Source organism: Lactuca saligna, chromosome 6 (genome assembly GCF_052625555.1).
Source record: "Lactuca saligna cultivar CGN05327 chromosome 6, ASM5262555v1, whole genome shotgun sequence".
Classification (NCBI taxonomy): Eukaryota; Viridiplantae; Streptophyta; class Magnoliopsida; order Asterales; family Asteraceae; genus Lactuca; species Lactuca saligna.
Window position 1 is genome coordinate 32,678,364 of NC_136422.1, and position 20,954 is coordinate 32,699,317.

Below are 20,954 nucleotides of genomic sequence, written 5' to 3' on the forward strand. Positions count from 1 at the left end.
AAAAGTTCAAAGAGTTTTAGCAACAAGTGGAGAATCAATTGGGCAGGAAGATAAAGATGCTCCGATCTGATCGAGGAGGAGAGTATCTAAATATTGAGTTCCACGACTATCTAAAGTAATATGGAATTGTTTCAGAATTGATGCCACCTAGGACACCACAGCTTAATGTTGTAGCTGACAGGCACAATCGAACCTTGTTGGACATGGTTCATTCAATGATGATTCAAGCTTCATTACCTATCTCATTCTGGGGGTATGCCTTAGAGACTGCCACCCATATCCTTAATCTAGTCCCAACTAAAAAGGTTACCAAAACACCTCACGAAATGTGGCCAAGGAAGGTTCCCTCATTAGACCACATCAAGGTTTCGGGTTGTGAGGCTTTCGTAAGACGAGAGACTCACGACAAGCTCGAACCTCGTAATGAGCGATGTATTTTCATAGGCTACCCACATAAATCCTTTGGATATCTCTTCTATAAACCGAGTGAGAGTGTTGTCTTCGTTGCGAGGAGAGGGGTTTTCCACGAGAGAGAACTCATATGCTAGGAGGATAGTGGGAGGCAAATTGACCTTGAAGAGCTTCAAGAGTTAAGTTATGAAGGAACCTCAAACACTAGCACTCAACCTGAGGAGGAAACTCCAGTTGAACCAATTGACGAGTCCTTACCTCTGAGGCGTTCCAATAGAGTTAGAAATACACCTGAGTTTTATGGTTTCCATATTACTATTGAAGGTGATACATTTATCAGTAATAGCACACTGGTAAATTTAGATGAACCTAATAGCTACAAGGAAGCCATGACAGGCCTTGAGTATGCTAAATGGAAAGAGGCAATGGACAGCGAGATCCAGTCCATGTATGACAATCAAGTTTGGAACTTGGTTGACAATGTACCAGGCCGTGAGACAATCGGGTGCAAATGGATCTTCAAGAAGAAGACTGACATGGATAGGAAAGTACACACCTATAAGGCACGATTGGTTACGAAGGGCTTTACTCAAACTCCTGGAGTTGACTACGATGAGACCTTCTCACCATTGGCCAAGATTAAGACTATAAGGGTTATGCTAGCCATAGCTGCATTTTATGATTATGAAATACGGAAAATGGATGTCAAAATCGCTTTCCTAAATGGGAAGTTGGCTGAAGATGTTTACATGAATCAGCCAGAGGGTTTTGTTAATACAAACTACCCTAATAGAGTGTGTAAGCTTGATAAATCCATTTACAGATTGAAACAAGCATCTTGCAGATGGAATCTTTGTTTTGATGATAAAGTCAAAGAGTTTGGTTTCTCAATAAGCGAGGATGAGTCATGTGTATATGTCAAAGCTAGTGGGAGTATAGTTAGCTTTCTGGTGTTGTATGTGAATAACATATTGCTCATAGGAAATGACATTCCAACCTTGCAGGAGGTTAAGTCCTGGCTTGGAAAGTGTTTCTCTATGAAGGACCTCGGAGAAGATGCTTATATTCTAGGGATAAGGATATTGAGAAACAAGAGTAAAAGACTAATAGGACTTAGTCAAACTACCTACTTGGACAAGGTGTTGAAATGTTTCAGCATGAAGGAGTCCAAGAAAGGAGAATTACCTATCCATAGCAATACCAAACTGAGTAAGAGTCAAAGTCCAAGTACAAATGCTGAGATAGCAGAAATGAGTCGAATACCATATGCTTTTGCTTTTGGCTCGATCATGTATGTTATGACATGTATTCGCCCTGATGTAGCCTTTGCCTTGAGCATGGTTAGCAGATATCAAGGGAACCCTGGTAGAGCTCACTGGACTGCGGTAAAGAACATTCTAAAGTACCTGCAGACGACTAAGGACTGGGTCCTTACCCTCAGTGGGAGTGATGCCTTAAGAGTGACAAGGTATAGTGACACCAGTTTTCAGACCGATAGAGATAATTTCGGCTCTCAGTTAGGCTGGATATTTACCCTAAATGGTGGAGCAGTAACTTAGAAAAGTTCCAAACAACAGACTGTAGCTGATTCACCATGCAAATCAGAGTATATAGCAGCAAGTGAAGCATCGAAGAAGGCGATATGGCTAAAGAACTTCATCGAAGACCTTGGAGTTGTACCAGCTGTAAAGGAGCCTATGGAGATTTTCTGTGACAACAAGGGTGCGGTAGCCTTAGCCAAGGAACCAAGGGATCATGGAAGATCCAGGAACATCGACATAAAATATCACCTCATAAGACTTCGAATAGAAGAAGGACTCCTCGTAATGAAGGGGGTATCGTCAGAGGAAAACCCAGCAGATCCCCTTACAAAGGGGTTGAGTAGGGTCAAGCACTTGCAGCACGCTAGGAGAATCGGACTGAAGGACGATATTAGTTTTAATAATTAGATAGATATTTAGAAACTTGTAATAGCTAAAATGCAATTGACATTTGATGATTGAATAAAAGAAGTTTTATTTATAAGTAAAGTTACTATCTTATGTCAATTGTTTACTATTGTTTCATTTTGCATGTTTTGACCTATAGAATAATAAGATTATTCAAACTATCTACAGTCGATCATACGTTGGAAGTAGGTTATGAAAGTAGATTGTCATGAATGAGTTTTTGTAAGATTGTCTAAGTTGTTAGACATTGCAAAGTTTGCTACAAACATTCATGAGTGCTCTTGAAATAAGATTTGAGTAGTGGATTAAACCACACTCACATGAATCACTTCATGGAATTTATCACTTAGGGTGCTAAGTTCTCATAAAGCCAAAGTCTTACTAGCTACATAAAAAGGTAATCTTCTAACTAGTATCATGATTCATGTATCAAATTGTGTATGCTAGTTTAGGCTTCATGCTTTGGAAACTAATGTTACATGTATAATTAGAGAAAACTTAGAACCAAAGCATTAGGTTGTATGTGCACCATAGGAGTGTTAGAGTACATAAAACCCAACACACACGATATGTTGTAAGTTTGAGATCAAGAGTTTCGTATGAGTATCTGTCTGATTTTATTATGTTTTAGTGCCAGTTGGCTCCTCTGCATGAATGTTACTTGATTTGTGCTTTGTAGGACCCATGTTGATGAGAGTTAACCATCAAATGAATACATTAAATTACGTACTATGAAGGTTAAATAATCTTAGAATAAAGGACTTGGACCTATTATGCAACTATTGTCTAAGTCCAACCATTGTAGGGTTGAGTCCTTTAGTCGAAGGATTATTTATACTTTGGTGTATGTAATTGTATTCATGAGGGGGTTAGTTGACATTGGTGGGGGTTCTTCAACAGCTGATAGCAAAGGAGGTGTGGGGGGAGGATGAATCCTATTAGAGCCTAGGAAGTTTTTTCTGTGTGCGGACGTTTCACTGTGAAGTAGGTATTGGGAGTATTTTATGGATATGTCCTAGAGGATCTGAGATGATCCTTGAGGAAGGTATGGATAGGCGTAGAAGGTAGTATTGGGCCCATACTACTGGAAGCATAGGATGTTGGATTAATGTCTAAGTCCATAACTATAATTGGTAAGACTTGACCCGACCCGGCATGATCCATTTGGTTTGCATGGCATCGGGACAATTAGATAGACAAGATGAGGAAAAAGGATACTAGTGATTTATATTACTATATTATATGTTCTAATATATTAATATATAATCATATTATTTAATTAGTATTGATCAAGAATTAATTTTATAATTAATTAAGTGATCAAAAGGAACTAATTAAATATGGACTCTTAGATATATATGTGTGATGGGCCAAGTTCATTTAGGTTGGGCTACGCTTTTATGGATAGTCCATGGAGTGTTTAACCCATGGATCATATGAAATGAAGGGTCATGGGTTTAACCCTAGTCTCCACACTATATAAAGATGTCATTGGTTGGTGAAATTGGCACTAGTGTGTGTACATAAAAGGGCAAGGCCAATTTCACTAGAGAGAACCAAACTATCCTTATTCTCGAGGTTATTCCAAGTGTTCATGGTGTTGTGTGAACCATTTGAGGTGTCACACTTGGGGTACTAGGCACTCAAGCTTCATGAAGACAAGTTACATAAAAAACCTATGTATTCTATCTTTTCTATTACCCAAGTATCAAAGATTGTATGCTAGATAGGGTAATACCTTGGAATATTCATATTTGCATGTATAATAGTGAAAACATAGATCCAAGGTATTTAGGGTTGCATGTACACCATAGGAGTGTTAGAATGATCAAAAACCCAACAGTGGTATTAGAGCCTAGGTTTGTTTTCTTGTTATACTTGCAAAATTGGCTGAAAAATCGAATTTTTGTGTTGTCTGCTCAGCAGACTCGCTGAGTCCATGAAGGGACTCGACGAGTCCAAGGAAAAATGCATCCAACTCGCCGAGTGGGTTCATGCACTCGACGAGTTGGACCCCCTGACAACATATCTTCGAGTTTTAAAGTTGGAATTGGTTTAGAATCATTACCTTAAGCTGTTTTGGACTTATAAAACTTGTTTTTAAAGTGCTAATGATTATTGTAAACCAATTTCAAGGTTAACATCAAAATTTCAAGTTTTATTTATGTTGATGTAATTCTTGAAATTGGTGATATGGATTGTTCATACTTATGAGTTTTGGTAGATCATAGGAATTATTTACAAAAGTGTTTCTTAGTTAATTCTTGATCTAAATTTTAATGGAGTCCATAATTTGTCCTCAAGTTATGGATTACCAAAAGTTTTTTTGTGCTACCTTGTTTTATGAGTTATTTTAGATTAATGGAAAATATGTGTTGATTGTTTCAATCTAAAATTTGTTCATAAAGTGTGTTTTTGTAACTTGTCCTCAAGTTATATGAAAAGTCACATTTATGAATCTTAAAACTCATAAAAATGTCTTAGGTTACAAAAATGAAGAGTCTTTTCTTATAAATAGTTTTTATGGCTCCATAACTTGTCCTCAAGTTATGGATGTCCAAGAGTCTCTTCATTAAAATGTTTTAAAACTTTAATTAAACTCATAAGTTATGAAAATACAAGAGTTTTGAATAGTTTCTAAACTTGCCGTCAAGTTTTGGAATTTGTAAAATTTTCTTATGAATACTTTAATTCCAAGTTAAGCCCTTAGAATTTTAAAACTTAAAATTCAACCCTTATACTTTATAATATTATAAGTTAATAATATTTATATATATGTATAAGAGCAAATCGTCTTACCATTAGTAGGCCTAATTCACGAAGCCGGTCTATAAGGGGGTATAAGGTTACTGCCTATAAAATGGCAGTTTAATGGGTGTCCACTCTCACCCATCGCTTCCTTGACTGGTGGAGGGTCCTTAGCCGAAAAGTTAGGACAATGACAATAATTCTCCCTTCATTAAAAGTATTAATGATAAATATAAAGTAGCTAAATGTTTTTTATAATTCCCAATTTTAGTTACTTTAGGAAAATGTGAATAAGGTGTTAATCCATGAAATTACACTTTGCACTTTGTTTAAGTCGGTTAGTGGAGCGTGTGTGGTTAACTGGCACACTAACTCGTATTTAACAAGGTAGGCAAAGGGTAACTTAATGTTTATCATAGTATCGATGGAGTGTGTGTGGTTAACCGGCACATCGATTGAGGGGTAAACACTTAAGAGTACCAAGTAATTTGCATGGTTACTTCACACCTTGTTTTATGATCCTCGGCATCCCAGTCACAAAACCTGAAGGGCACGCTCGAGATTGAAACATGCCATTGAACAGTTCAATAAATCTCAAAAGATCTAGGAGTTTCAAATCCAATTAAAAAACCTAATAAATTATCTCGTTTTAATGGTGAAAATTGGTGAATTGTCATTAACCTACCTTCAAATATTCTATAGCTTGGATTACAGCATCCCTCTTCCAAGTTATAAAATTATTGTGTTGGGTCCTAGCCTTATATTTCATATTGGGTGTTATATTAAGGACTTTAAATCAACTATCTTGAATATCTCCCAATAGATGTCTAGTTCAGACATCTATGATCTTCCTAAATCTCTTGGAACTTCACTTCGTCCACCTCATCCAATTATTCTCCCTTACCCACAAGTTCAAGGTCACTCAAGCCCTATTGGCAGGCAAGGTCAATGTGTGCTCACATCTTGGAGATGAAGTCACATATTGACAAGTCGGGAGAGTTACCTTTGGGACTACTATGAAATAGACTATGACATGACCCTTAATGATCTTATCTATTTACTTTGTGCTGCTGAATCAGCACTGATTTGGAGTCTTGGGAAAGCAAATTTGACTAGTAGATCAACTTTCCAAACCTTCAATGGACATTGGCAATGGTTGCATTGGATACCCAGTAAAAGCTTTCTCTTCCCAATGGAACGGGATTAGCTATAGTCAATTCGGTTGACCGAATGGTAAAGAGAAAGGCTAAGTCTGAGATTGTTCCATGCACCATTCCCAAAGGGTCCATATGGTTTTATTGCCAAAAGGAAAGGGCATTGGTTGCGAAGCTACCAAATTTACCTGAAAGGTCATAAGGCTGGTAAAGTCAATAAGTTTGACTCTACATCAGGTAAAGTCCACTATCTAACTCGATTAAGTTTCTATTATGAGATTCTTATTACATGATGTGACTGGGTCACATGTTGATGTTTTAAGAATCAAAGGAAAAGTGAAGGAAACTTAAAGAGAGAGAGTATGCTAAAGCTGACCGCGAAGATGGATTTCTATCACTTGATTGAAGATCGCATTCTTGAGCTACTCTTAGGAGTTATGATAGATTGATAGGAAACATGTAATAGCATATTTTTCATTTAAAGTTGCATTGTAAGGAAAAGTTTTTCCGTATTTTATAAATAAATAAAAGTTTGTTTTACTTTATTTTATATCTCCTTGCAATGACCTTTATGAAAACTTGATGTTTGTATGTTTCAAGCAATATTGGAAATATGAATTTGATTCTTTCTTTTGTGGTAGTGTCTAAATTTACCAAATAAGGAAAGCTTCTCATCACCCAAGTTTTCAGTTGGATAGAAACTTGGAATCATACAAGTTGTATAGTATGATGAATGAGAACTTTCATCTTTGGAAAATTAAGACTAGTTCCTTGTTCACATGTATATGTGAGTCAAGTGAAGGACTAAGGGATCAAGTACACATTCATGTGCACTAGTCAAAGTCCACCACAAAGGATCAATAAGACTATTCATCATGATTTACTAAAGTTTTGTAAATATGTTTATACTAACCAGCTTAAGTATAATTCTGATACATTGGAAATTTTCAAAATGTATGGCAAAGCGAATAAGAAGAATCAAATTAGGCAGAAGGATAAAAGTTTCTCAAATCTGAAAAGATGGGAGAGTGCTTTAGTATCATGATATATGATCATCTTAATGATTAAGAGACCTTATCACAATTCATCCTCTAAGTGCATTTTGATAGCTAAGAAGAGGAGTTATAAATTGTTAAAGTGGTCAAATCAAGAAGATGATTCATACCTCATTCTAAAAATAATTCTTAGAGTCATACTCCAAGATTGTAATTTGAGTGACATATCTTAAAGGAAGGTTTATTAACAGTAGTCAAATGTAAGAGTAAAGTAAGTTGTGATGTTTTGAATAAAAACAAAGATCAACTAAGGCCAACTGTGTGAAGTGTTTGTCTTGATAAAGTATATGCACTATCTCTTGAATATTTTGCAAGATATTCTTATATGTCAAGAGGAAAGTAGGAGTCTTAAAGATCCTAAAAAGAATTTCAAGATCTAATCAAGAATAAAAACCTGTAGTTTAACACTAGCACATGGCGTGAGGTTTATAACCTATCGTGTTGACATATTTCTATTCATGTGCCCATTCCAGTTAAAGTTGGCTTTACATATGAGTTCTAAGAGTTCTCAATTGGTTTCATTACAACTTGGAAGCAATGCCAGGCCCTTGAGCTGCCAGGTGGCAAGAAATTAAGATTGAGTTCAATCCATATGGGTTTGGATTTGTCATTAATCGTGTCTTGTGATTATGGTTTTGACAAATTCACATGGATAAGAACACATACACCATAAAATCTAAGGGTCATAAGGTTTCTCTCCAATTCATGAAGATGATGGTGAGGAAACACTTCCACAAAGTAGATTTGAAGCAGATGACAAAAGGTCTAAACAATTAAGACTATGATTACGACATCCCTTTTCATAGTTCTGAAATTGTTTAGATACACATGCATGCTATCTAAGGAAAGGTGTATGATTTTGATAAAGTTTTTATCAAAGCATCTTGTCTTAGAAATCTGAAATTTGGTAAGAAAGTCAGTAAATTATTGACTTCTAGAAGTCCAGCTGATTTCTGAGTACATGTCAAAGCTAGTGGGAGCATATGTGTTATGCTAATAATCATCATGTTAGTGGGAGCATGATAATTATAATAAGTATTTCAAGTTAGCAATGTTAATTATAAAAAAAAAAAAGTTTCAATTCGTGAAGTTGTAGGGGTTGAAAACTTGTTTTGCTATAATTAAGGAAGAGGAAATTATACTTCATTTCAATTCTAAGATCTTAGATGGAGGTTTTAATCATCTTTAGTCAAGGATATATATGAATTTTGTGTTGGAATGGCTCAACATAAGGAAATTATATATATATATATATATATATATATATATATATATATATATATATATATATATATATAGGTCTATTATTTGCGTTCTAAAATTCGATTATGATTACGGCATCCCTTTTCATAATCTGAATTATGAGAACTTGGCAAATATAAATATTGTAGCAAAAGGACTGGTCTAGTATCATGCTTTATGTGAGACATCATGAATTGTGTCCCATATGCTTCGGATATAGAATCGATTGCATGTGCTATAATATTCATCATTTCTAAATTTTCCAAATGCCTGGGCATTAAGAGGGAAAAGGTCTAGAATTGGATATGACTAAAATGATTAAGCAATTATCAAGGACAATCTAAGGTTTACCAAAGATTGGTTGCTCAAGGAGATTTCAAAGTATAGTGTTAATTTTTGGAAGGACCATAGTGACATATTTTGGAAAAAGGCAACTCTTGTTCAGAAGTGATACTCAAAATGGGAATGTTTCATAGGTGGAAGTTATTAAATCTATGTAAGATTAAAAAACTTAATGCAATAAGGATGTTTACCATGGGATTGATCTCCATTGGAATACTTTGTAATATCTTTTGACAAGTCTTTGTGACTTTGTACATAGTCATTACAAGAGGATCTGTGCATATAAGTTTAAAATCTAAAAGATTTCAATAAATGATAGGAATTTGGAATTCTTACATTTTTTATAAGGATTTGGGAGTGTGAAATTAGAATCATTAAAATTATGTTCAATTGGTTTATTTCATAAAGTAAGGATCATAGACAAACTTATTATGCATACTTGGTGTATGGTATGACTAGTGTTTAGAAGAACATAGTGTACATGCTTGGAGCATGGGACAACTATTGTTTTAATTCAAGTATAAAGTTGATAGTTTGAAACAGTATGCAATGAATAATATGTAATCAATATGGTGATAAATAAAATGTGTTTTATTTATATTCATAAGTTTTGGGACCATATTGGATTCGATTATTCTTATGTTTCACTTTGCATGTTTTGACTTCCATAATAACTAGGTTGTTCTTCCTGAATGACTAAGTTGTTCAAACCATCCACAGTCGGTCATATGTTGGAAGTAGATATGAATCAAGACTGTCTTGGGTTGGCTCGTAGAGGTCTAAGATGTTGGACAAAGTGGTGCTACAACACTCATGAGTGCTCATAAGTTCTGAGTATTGGATTCAACCCACGCTCATTGGAATCACTTCATGGATTTTATCACGAGTGATCATGAGACGATAATATCTTATATTCTTCAAACCTAGAGATATGAGTTGTTACTATGAGTTGGTTATACATTGATTGCATGAAAATGCATTGGTAACTCGATGTTATAAAACGTGCCTCTGTGTATGATTCAACAAGTAGTAGAACAAGCCATATGAGTCGAAGTTTATCCATTCCTTTTACCTTTAGGACAAAAGCAATATCTTTAGGCCCCTCGATGATTTAATGATGATACATGTGAGTGCTTGGCCAAGCCAGGACGGATTTTATCTGTTAAATCAGCCAGTCGTCATAAATCGGAAATTAGGAAACAACAAATGGACAGAGAGAATTATTTATAATCCATGTCTCAGACCATATGATATCTAGAATGGAGGAATATATGATCCCTTATCTAATGGACAAGTCATTGACAAGATCAAAGTTTAGTTAACACGTAAGAGTTCGACAGAAGCTTTTGAGACTACGATTGCTAGTCGGGTTTTGAAGTCATACTCAATAATAGTTTTAGACTTATACAAGTGGGAGACTGTTGGATTAATGTCTAAGTCCATAACTATAATTGGTAAGACTTGACCCGACCCGGCATGGTCCATTTGGGTTGCATGACATCGGGACAATTGGATAGACAAGATTAGGAAAAAGGATACTAGTGATTTATATTACTATATTATATATTCTAATATATTAATATATAATCATATTATTTAATTAGTATTGATCAAGAATTAATTTATAATTAATTAAGTGATCAAAAGGAACTAATTAAATATGGACTCTTATATATATATATATATATATATATATATATATATATATATATGTGTGTGTGTGTGTGTGTGTGTGTGATGGGCCAAGTTCATTTAGGTTAGGCTAAGCTTTCATGGATAGTCCATGGAGTATTTAACCCATGTATCATATTAAATGAAGGTTCATGGGTACCCTAGTCTCCACACTATATAAAGATGTCCTTGGTTGGTGAAATTGGCCCTAAAGTGTGTAGACAAAGGGGCAAGGCCAATTTCACTAGAGAAAACCAAACTATCCTTATTCTCAAGGTTATTCCAAGTGTTCATGGTGCTGTGTGAACCATTTGAGGTGTCACACTTGGGGCAGTAGGCACTCAAGCTTCATAAAGACAAGTTACATAAAAAATGTATGTATTCTATCTATTTTATTACCCCAAGTATCAAAGATTGTATGCTAGAAAGGGTAATACCTTGGAATATTCATATTTGCATGTATAATAGAGAAAACATATATCTAAGGTATTTAGGGTTGCATGTACACCATAAGAGTGTTAGAATGCTTAAAAACCCAATAGAGGATCCATACTCGAATCGAGGAGAGTTTTAGAGATTATAAGGGCTAGTCGGGGAAGATAGCATGATTTGATACCATGATTTGTGGTAGTAGCTCTATATATGTTGATCTTTGGCTATTGTTTCCCAGGCATGAGGATGGGTCCAGTGATCGTCCGACCCAAGTGGCAAAATTGGTTTGGAATAATTGATACAGACCTAGATGAACTTATTGGTTCCGAGGCCTCGAGGTCATTAGCTTGAGGTCATGCATTCAAGTCGCGAGACTCGAGAATGGAACAACAATTATATGATCTGATTGGGAATTGTAGATGAGAGTGGAATGGTTGATTGATGGTTTGTTATGTCACTACCTATGGTGGGGATTTTTCCCTTTCAGTTTTCCCAAGTTCATAGGAGGAGTGAGCTGGCTTGTGACCTTCAAAGGTGGCATGTAAACCCATCACGGGGTCTGTTGATCGTGGTGTTTGGCGACAGTATGTAAGCACAGAAGTACGCGAGTGGATTGATGTGTTATGGATGCTTTGTGATGCGATCATGGTTCTGTGTTCTTGGGATATCGGCAGGTCTAGTACCGGATCGGTAGTTGGAATTTTAGGCTTGGAGGGTATGTTTTGGCTTTTGCTCTTGCAAGGAATCCATATAGTTAAGGTTGTCATGATTGGAAAATCTCATAGGTCTTCAGCAGAAATTCAAGATTCTCTTAAAATTTGCTCGATCCTTATCTAGAAGATCACCCTGTGTATGTTATGAAATCCAGGGTCAGGGATGGTTGTACCGAGTTGAGCTGGTTTTAGTTATGGTTTGGTTTCAACACTTGTGGATGGTAGTTCGAACCCTAAGTGTGGTAGAAGTGGGTATTCTACTTGGTGGATCATCGATCTGTTCAGATTCATGGTATTGAGGAATAACTTTTTCGGATCTATGGTGCGAGTGTGTGTGATCTTGATTCATGGTTTGGCCAAGGAAGGGGTATATAGTAAGTGTTGGGTTGTCACTCAGAAATAGGTGGCTAATCAAGGAGCTCGTTGCAATTATTGGTTCCTTTGGGGGTGCTAATGAATAGATAGGGAGTCGTTAGGATTACTCAGGATGAGAATCGATGGCGGAGGGAAATTTTCATCTGGTGGTATGGACTTCTAATTATAATCTAGCTTGGTCAGAGATCGATTAAGGAATCAGTTTTGAAATTTGGTACGTTCAGCTTCGCGATGGTTTTGGTTCATTTGAGTTAATGTCAATGCGTTCACGGTTATTGGTCGCATCGTTTGTCATTCATCAAAGGTTCTCTGAAGGTTTTGATTTTTGGCAGTTGAAGTTCTATGGATGTGTCCACCTTGTTGGTTTTTATACAAACAATCCTACGTGTGCATGCAACCCTAGAATTGGATCTATGTTTTCACTATTAGATACACAACATTATGAACACATAAAGAAACCCTAATACTAGCATATAAGTAATTATATTAACATAAGAATAGGTTTATAATATTACCTTGATTGTTATGTAGCAATAACAATCCCAAATCTCCTTGTATTGACTTTGGAATGCTTAGAGTCACAAGTGTCACTCCTCTAATGGCTTACAAACACCAAGAGCAAGTGGAGAAGGTATAAAGAGAGAGGAGGAGGGTAGGAATTCGTCCTTAGATCCTCTTGGGAAGAAGTACACGAATTCCAAGGCCTTAGGGGGTTTATATAGGTGTATAGATTAAGGTTTTAGTCCTTATCCTTATCTAGTTGCTTATCCACCAAGCAACCATAAGATAAGTCCTAGAAACCCTTATCCTAGTCGAATTCTAAGGGATTTACACCTCTAATTCATTCACCATATATATAAGATAATCCTTACCTTATTTTGTAACTATCACATAATTACAATTCAGCCCCTCTAGTTTAATTAATTACACTTGATCACAAAATTAATTTCTAATTAATTATTGACCAATATTAATTAAACAAATATGATTTCTCCTTTAATATATTATTCTTATAACATATTAATAAATCATAATAACCTCTCTCTCTTTATTTATTTCTCCAATCAAGTTGCTTTGGTGAAGGCAACCCAAAAGGACCATGCACCATCGGGTCAAGTACATACCAAAATAGTTATGGACTTAGACACTAATCCAAGAGTCTCCCACTTGGATAAATCTAATAACTATTCAGCGTATGACTTCAGATCCTGATCTGCAATCGTAGCTTTCCAAAGCTGCTGTCAACTCTGATCATATCAGATACGCATGTCCTTAGATAAGGGATCATATATTCCTCCATTCTAGATATCGTATGAGATATGATTTCAAATCATTTTCTTTGTACTACTTCTCGATTTCCGATTTATGACGACAGACTAATTGAACAAATCAAATTAGCCCTAGCCCGGCCGAGCATTTACGTTTGTCATCACTAAACCATCGAGGGGCCCAAAAGATATCGCTTTTATCCTACCTTGGATAAAAGGAACGGATAAACTTTGATACAATGCTTGCTTGCACTCACTAACCAAATCACACACAACAATATGTTTTATAACACCAAGTTACTAGTGCGTTTACATATTATCAATGTGCAACCGATTAGCAAGATACAACTCACACATCTCGGTTTCAAGAATATAAGATGTTATCATCTCACAAATAACTCGTGATACAATTCATGAAGTGATCCAAGTGAGCGTGGGTTTAATCCAATGCTCAAATCATATTCGTAAGCACTCTTGAACGTTGCAGCAAACATTTGCTTATGTCTAATACTTTTCTAGACAATCCACACACCAATTCATGACAGTCTTCATTCATATCTACTTCCAACATATGAACGATTGTGGCCCGTTCGAATAATTTGATTATTCTTAATAAACTCAATTATTATGGAAGTCAAAACATGCAAAGTGAAACACAAGAATAATACTAATCCCATATGGCCTCAAACTTTTGAGTATAAATAAAACTCCTTTTATTTATCACCATACCGATTACTCATTATTTGTCGTTTCGGGTAATCAACTTCTTACTTGAATTATTACACTTGTCCCATGCTCCTAGCATGCACACAATGTTTACCTATGGTTCTTACTTTTGTGAAATAAACAAATTGAACACATTTCCAATCATTCTCATTTTACAACTCTAAATCAATTTTCTTAAGTGTAAGAATATCAAATTCTTGTTACTTATAGAATATACTAGATTCTAACACTTTATGCAACGATCCTTTTGTAATGTCACTGCACCAAAGTCTCAAAGACTATTGCCAATGATATTACAAAGTCCTCTAACGTAGATTGTTACAAGACAATTCCTTAGATATGATGTCTCTCACTCAAAGTACATTCCTTTGAACATCCTTTTGCATAAAAGTTTCTAATCTAGACATAGATTTTCAATATTCAATTCCCAATATAGATACATTTCCATATTTTCCATATGACAACTTATTTTTAATAGAATCTTATCTATTCCTGATATGGTCCATCCAATATGGAAACATTTCCATAATTTCCAATACTATACTTCCAACTACTCACAAGCAACCAACCCTCGTCGAATTTTGGATTGTCCTTTGTTAATTGTTTAATTATTTTAGTCAAAACCAATTCTAGTCCCTTTTTCCTCTAAATGCGCTAGACATTTTGAAAATTTTAGAATGGTCAAATATTAAAGCATTTGCAATCGATCCTATACCCGAAGCGTATGAGTCACGACGCATAATGTTTTATTTGCTATGTTCTCAAAATTCGAATTATGAAGAGGAATGCCGTAATCATAATCGAAATTTTAAGAACACACTATGTACCTTTGACTAAATTTATTAACATTTCTCAACCTAATCCTTTAGATTTGAAATGAAACATAATATTCTCTCCCTTAATTATAGCAAAACAACTTTACAACTCTTACGACTTTGCAAGGTATAACTCTTGTTTTTCTATAATTAATATTGCCAACTTGCAATACTTTCCATAATAACCATACAATCATAACTTTTATGCTCCCACTATCATGATGATTACTATAAAACATAACACTTATGCTCCCACTAGCTTCGACATGTATTCAAAACATCTTAACTTCCAGAAAAACAATACCTATTGAATTTCTTAAGTTCATGTTTCTAATACTTAATGCTTTGATAATCTTTTATCAAGGCTTCTTGAACTTATACACCTTTGCCTTAGATAGTTCATATGTGTCTAAACATTTAAGACTCGTTGCCAAACCTCACAATTCAAATCATGGAAAGGGATACCGTAACCATAATCAAATTTGAGAATGCAATTTTACAATCACTATCTTCTTAAAATCTTTCTTAGTGAAAGCATTTCGTCACAACCATTTTCATGAAGGAGGAAATCTTATGACACTTAGATTTTAAACGGTGTATGTGTTCCTATCCATGTGAATTTGTTAAAACCAAAGTTTACGACAAATTCAGACTCATATGGACCGAACTTTCTTAATCTTGATTTCTTGCCTTATGGTAGCACAGCTGCCCACCATGTCTTCCAAGTAGTTAAGCAGCTCACCCTTTCCTATCAATGTACCTTTCATTGATTAAGGTGCTTTGCCTTTTATGCGTTCTAAATGAGAACTCATAGGACTCACATGCATAATTAACTCAATTGGAACAACACAGAAACAAATTAATGTCAACACGATAGGTTGTAAACCTCAACTCGTGTGTTAGTGATGATCGTTAAGGTTTATTTGATTTGTTCTTGAAACTTTTCAAGTCCATTAAAACTCCCACTGACTCCTTGACATATATAGGATTCTTTTGTCAATAACCATTTCTTGACAAACAAATATCCAAGAGTTAGTGTAGTTTTTATCAAAACACTTCATAAATTGGCTCTAGTTGGTCTTTGTCTTATTCAAGACATTACAACTTTCCACATTTGATGAATGTTATAAACCTTTAATACTTTTCACTCATTGTCACAATCTTAACTTTAAGACTTGTTATTGGGACGAAGTATGATTGACTTCTTGATTTAACCATTTCTTCAATCCTTGATTCCTCTTCTCAAACATACAATTGTACTAAGACTCACTTAGAGGATCAATTGAGATATGGTTCTTAATCATTAAGACCTATCATAAAGCATAAAAGCTACTCTCCCTTCTTCTTAGAATGGAGAAACTCTTATCTTTCTGCATACTTGATTCTTCTTATTCGTTTTGCTATTGATTTAAACCTTTTTAATCAATTCCGAATTACACTTAATCTCATAAGTATAATCATATTTACTAAACGAATATCTTGTTACTATTATGGTGGACTTTTACCAACACACAACTTTGTGTAATCGATCTCCTAGTCCTTCACTTGACACTTTGTCAACGAATTAGTCTAATTTCCAAATATGAAATTTCTCATTCATCATACAACCAAGTTGCGTGATTCCAAATTTCTGTCCAATTGAAACTTTGGGCGATGAGAAACTCTCCCTATTTGGTAAATTCTTGACATTTCCATAAATAACATAACTAAGAATTATATCCATTCGTTGTAGAAATATGCAAACATCAACTTTCATAACGATTTCATTGCAAGGAAATAAACAAATAAATAAATAAGTCCAACAAAATTTATTTTATTTATAAAAGCAGCGGAAATATTTGTCCTTACAATGCAAAATCCATTGAAAACTATGTAAAAAGAAAATTTCTAACAACTCTATCATAACTATCTAAGCTCAAAATCTAATCTTCAAGTCCATGCGATCAAGATCCATCTCTTGGTGATTAGATTCATCTTGCTTTCTCAACAAGCTTCCTTTCTTTTCACCGATCCTGCTAAACACTCAAATGCAATCTTATTACATCATGTATTAAGAATCAATGAATAGGAACTTAACGGAGTTATATAGTGGATTTTACCTAAAGTGGAGCCATACGTTTTGACTCTCCCATCTCTTAGATCTCTTAGGTAATTAGGGCAATCGTCTCCAATGCCCCTTCTCTTGGCAATAAAAGCAAATTGACTCTTTTGGAACAACAAATGGAACTACTTCAGACATCGCCTTTCTCTTATGATCAAACTTTTCGATCATTGCATGTCTTTCATTGCCATTGTCTATATCCATAGAGGTCTTGAAGGCAGATTCACCAATCAACTTTGCTTTTCTATTGCACCAAACCATTGCTGATTCAGCAGCAATAAGCATGTAGGTGAGATCTATAAGTGTCACGTCGTGGTTCATCATATAGTACTCTCTTACGAACTCACTATACGAGTTGGGAAGTGACTGAAGAACCCAATCAACAGCCATCACTTCACTAACAACGGATCCCATCATTCTTAGTCTATCAATGTGCGACTTCATCCCTAGGACGTGTGCACACACCGACTTTCCTTCTTTATGTTTACTTGCCAAAAGGGCTTGAGTGATATTGAACCTTTCAATTTTACAATTTTGTGGGTTAGGGAGAATAATTAGAGGAGGAGGAGGAAGTGAAGCATGATTTCTTGTTCCTCGATTGAATCGTGGAATATCATCTTCATGTGGAATACTTGTTCCACGGGATTCGGGAAGACCATAGTTGTCGAACTTTGACATCTACAAAACGGGAGAAAAACGAATTCAAGTTAATTGATTGATTGAGTCCTTGGTAAATCACCCAAATGAAATTCCAAGGCTAGGACCCAACACAATATGCTACAACCGAGAAAAGGGATGCCGTAATCTAGTTGCAGAATATTTGAAGGTAAGTGAATGACGATTCACTAATTTCCACCATGAAAAACAAAAAATAAATTTAATTTTTAAATCTATGAAAACTCCTAGATCCTTTGAGATTCATTGAACATTTCAATGGCATGTTTAAATCTCGATATGCCCCTCTAGTTTGTGACTGGGATGCCGAGGATCACAAAGCGGGTGTGAATAACCATGCAAACTACATGGTGCCCTCACATGTTACAATCACCCATTCGATGTGTCGGTAAACCACACACGCTCCACCGAACTATGAAAAACATTGAGTCACCCTTTGCAACCTTTGCTTAGAACCATTTAGTGTGCCGGTAAACCACACACGCTCCACTAACGTCTTCGCAAGGGCACAAAGTGTAATTTCTGGAATTGCATCAATTCACTTTTTCCTAAGTAACTAAGATTGGGAATTAGAAAAACATTTAGTTACTTTGTATTTCATTATACTTATAATGGAAGGTTTCGTCCTATCCTACCCGTTCGGCTAACGACCCTCCACTAGTCAAGAGTGCGGTGGGTAAGAGTGGATACCCATTCAATCGCCATATTATAGGCAATTTCCTTAAACACCCCTTATAGACCAGCTTCGTGAATGAGGCCTACTAATGGTAAGACTGACTTTTACTCATACATATATATATAATGTTAGACTTTTAATGTTATATATATAGTATAGGGTGCATTTTATACTTTTAAAATACTATGTGGTTAACTTTAACAATTACACATTTAATTCAATTAAATGGTTAACCTAAACTTTTATAGATTTATTAAATCTCTTTTAATTATACTCCTTAATTAATTAATAAAACCATAAGGGTGTATTTGAACTTTTCAAAACTAGGGTTTTAGAATTTAACATTCCTAATCAACTTTTAAATTCCAAAACTTGAGGGCAAGTTTTGAAACTTTTCAAAACAATTAGGTTTCAATCTCACTTTAAAATTTTCGAAATTTAATTCCATTTAAATTAAAATTTCAAATATTAAAACTCTTGATTTAATAATTATCTTAAACTATTAATTTAAATTATTAAATCATAAGGGATTATCTAAATCATAAAGGATAATTACCAATTAAACAATTAAGATATCCTAATCCCTTAAATATCTCTATAGATTTCGAAAATCATGGGATAGGATAATTCATAATCTTTAATTACCATATATAACCATTAAAGGATAATTACAAGATATCAGATAATCCAAATCCCTAAAAATTAGGATCTTATCTTGGGGAGGAGGCTAATCTCGAAAATCAAGGGTTGGATAACCCTAGAATTCGAAAAATTTGGTGGCTAAGGAAAGGGTTTAGGAAACCCTAACCAATTTCGAAAATCAGGGTTCAAGAACCCAAATTTCAAAAATTCAAGCTTCCTAGGGTTTATTGGCCATAAACCCTAATTTTTCAAGTTCATACATTTGTATCATGCTAATTGAAAACAAAAAACCAATGGCTCTGATACCACTGTTGTTTTTTATACAAACAATCCTATGTGTGCATGCAACCCTAGAACTGGATCTATGTTTTCACTATTAGATACACAACATTATGTTTCACTATTAGATACACAACATTATGAACACATAAAGAAACCCTAATACTAGCATATAAGTAATCATATTAACATAAGAATAGGTTTATAATATTACCTTGATTGTTATGTAGCAATAACAATCCCAAATCTCCTTGTATTGACTTTGGAATGCTTAGAGTCACAAGTGTCACTCCTCTAATGGCTTACAAACACCAAGAGCAAGTGGAGAAGGTATAAAGAGAGAGGAGGAGGGTAGGAATTCGTCCTTAGATCCTCTTGGGAAGAAGTACATGAATTCCAAGGCCTTAGGGGGTTTATATAGGTGTATAGATTAAGGTTTTAGTCCTTATCCTTATCTAGTTGCTTATCCACCAAGCAACCATAAGATAAGTCCTAGAAACCCTTATCCTAGTCGAATTCTAAGGGATTTACACCTCTAATTCGTTCACCATATATATAAGATAATCCTTACCTTATTTTGTAACTATCACATAATTACAATTCAGCCCCTCTAGTTTAATTAATTACACTTGATCACAAAATTAATTTCTAATTAATTATTGACCAATATTAATTAAACAAATATGATTTCTCCTTTAATATATTATTCTTATAACATATTAATAAATCATAATAACCTCTCTCTCTTTATTTATTTCTCCAATCAAGTTGCTTTGGTGAAGGCAACCCAAAAGGACCATGCACCATCGGGTCAAGTACATACCAAAATAGTTATGGACTTAGACACTAATCCAACACACCTATCATCAAGTTTAGTATGTTTTATGTTCCTTTGGTCTCTAGGTATGTTTACCCTCAATGGTGGTGTGGAATGTTGGTTCATAGCAGGTTTGGGTTGGGTGGCATTCAGGATCACTCTAGAAGCCTTTTAGAGTTGGTTGTGTACTAGTGGAACCTATGCAGTCTCAATCAAGTACGAAATTTTGTTTCAATCGATCGTGAGGGTTCTTTGTTAATGATTGAGGCTTGTCGTTAGATAGAACTTTGGTATTTCTGCTCTTTTGGATAAGGTTATAGGTTACCTAAGGATGTGCATTGTGATAATTCCTTGTGTCTATGTGGGTTGGACAAGATAGCATTGAGAGTTGGTTCAAATTATGAAAATGGTTCTTTTGGGTGATAGCCTTTGAATTTGATCAAGGTTGCAACCGTTTATCCTATTCTCCGGTCGGGTGTGAGTGACCATGACTTCATCGGGTTTTGCTTTGGTGGAAACTTGTTATGTGGAAGGATTTGGGCGTGTTATTGTTATGGCATTGTTTTGCTCAGTTAGTGTTGAGAGGGAAGTTGATTAGGTCCCTGAAAAGCGGTGGAGCGAGGTTGAGAATCTTTAGGCCCGTGGTGGGGGGTTGCGAGTTTCTAGGTAAAAGATGTAATGTCATCAATATCGGTGTAATAGCAGGAGCATTCCAGATATAGGCTGTGGGCCCAGTAATCATGGTTGTTGACTTCGTCTGCTTACACTACTTTCAGTATGGATGCATTGATGGATGTCAGAAAATAATCTTGTTTGCTCGCAAGTTGTTATTAGGGGTGGGGGGCTGGCTTATCAAGGTTGGG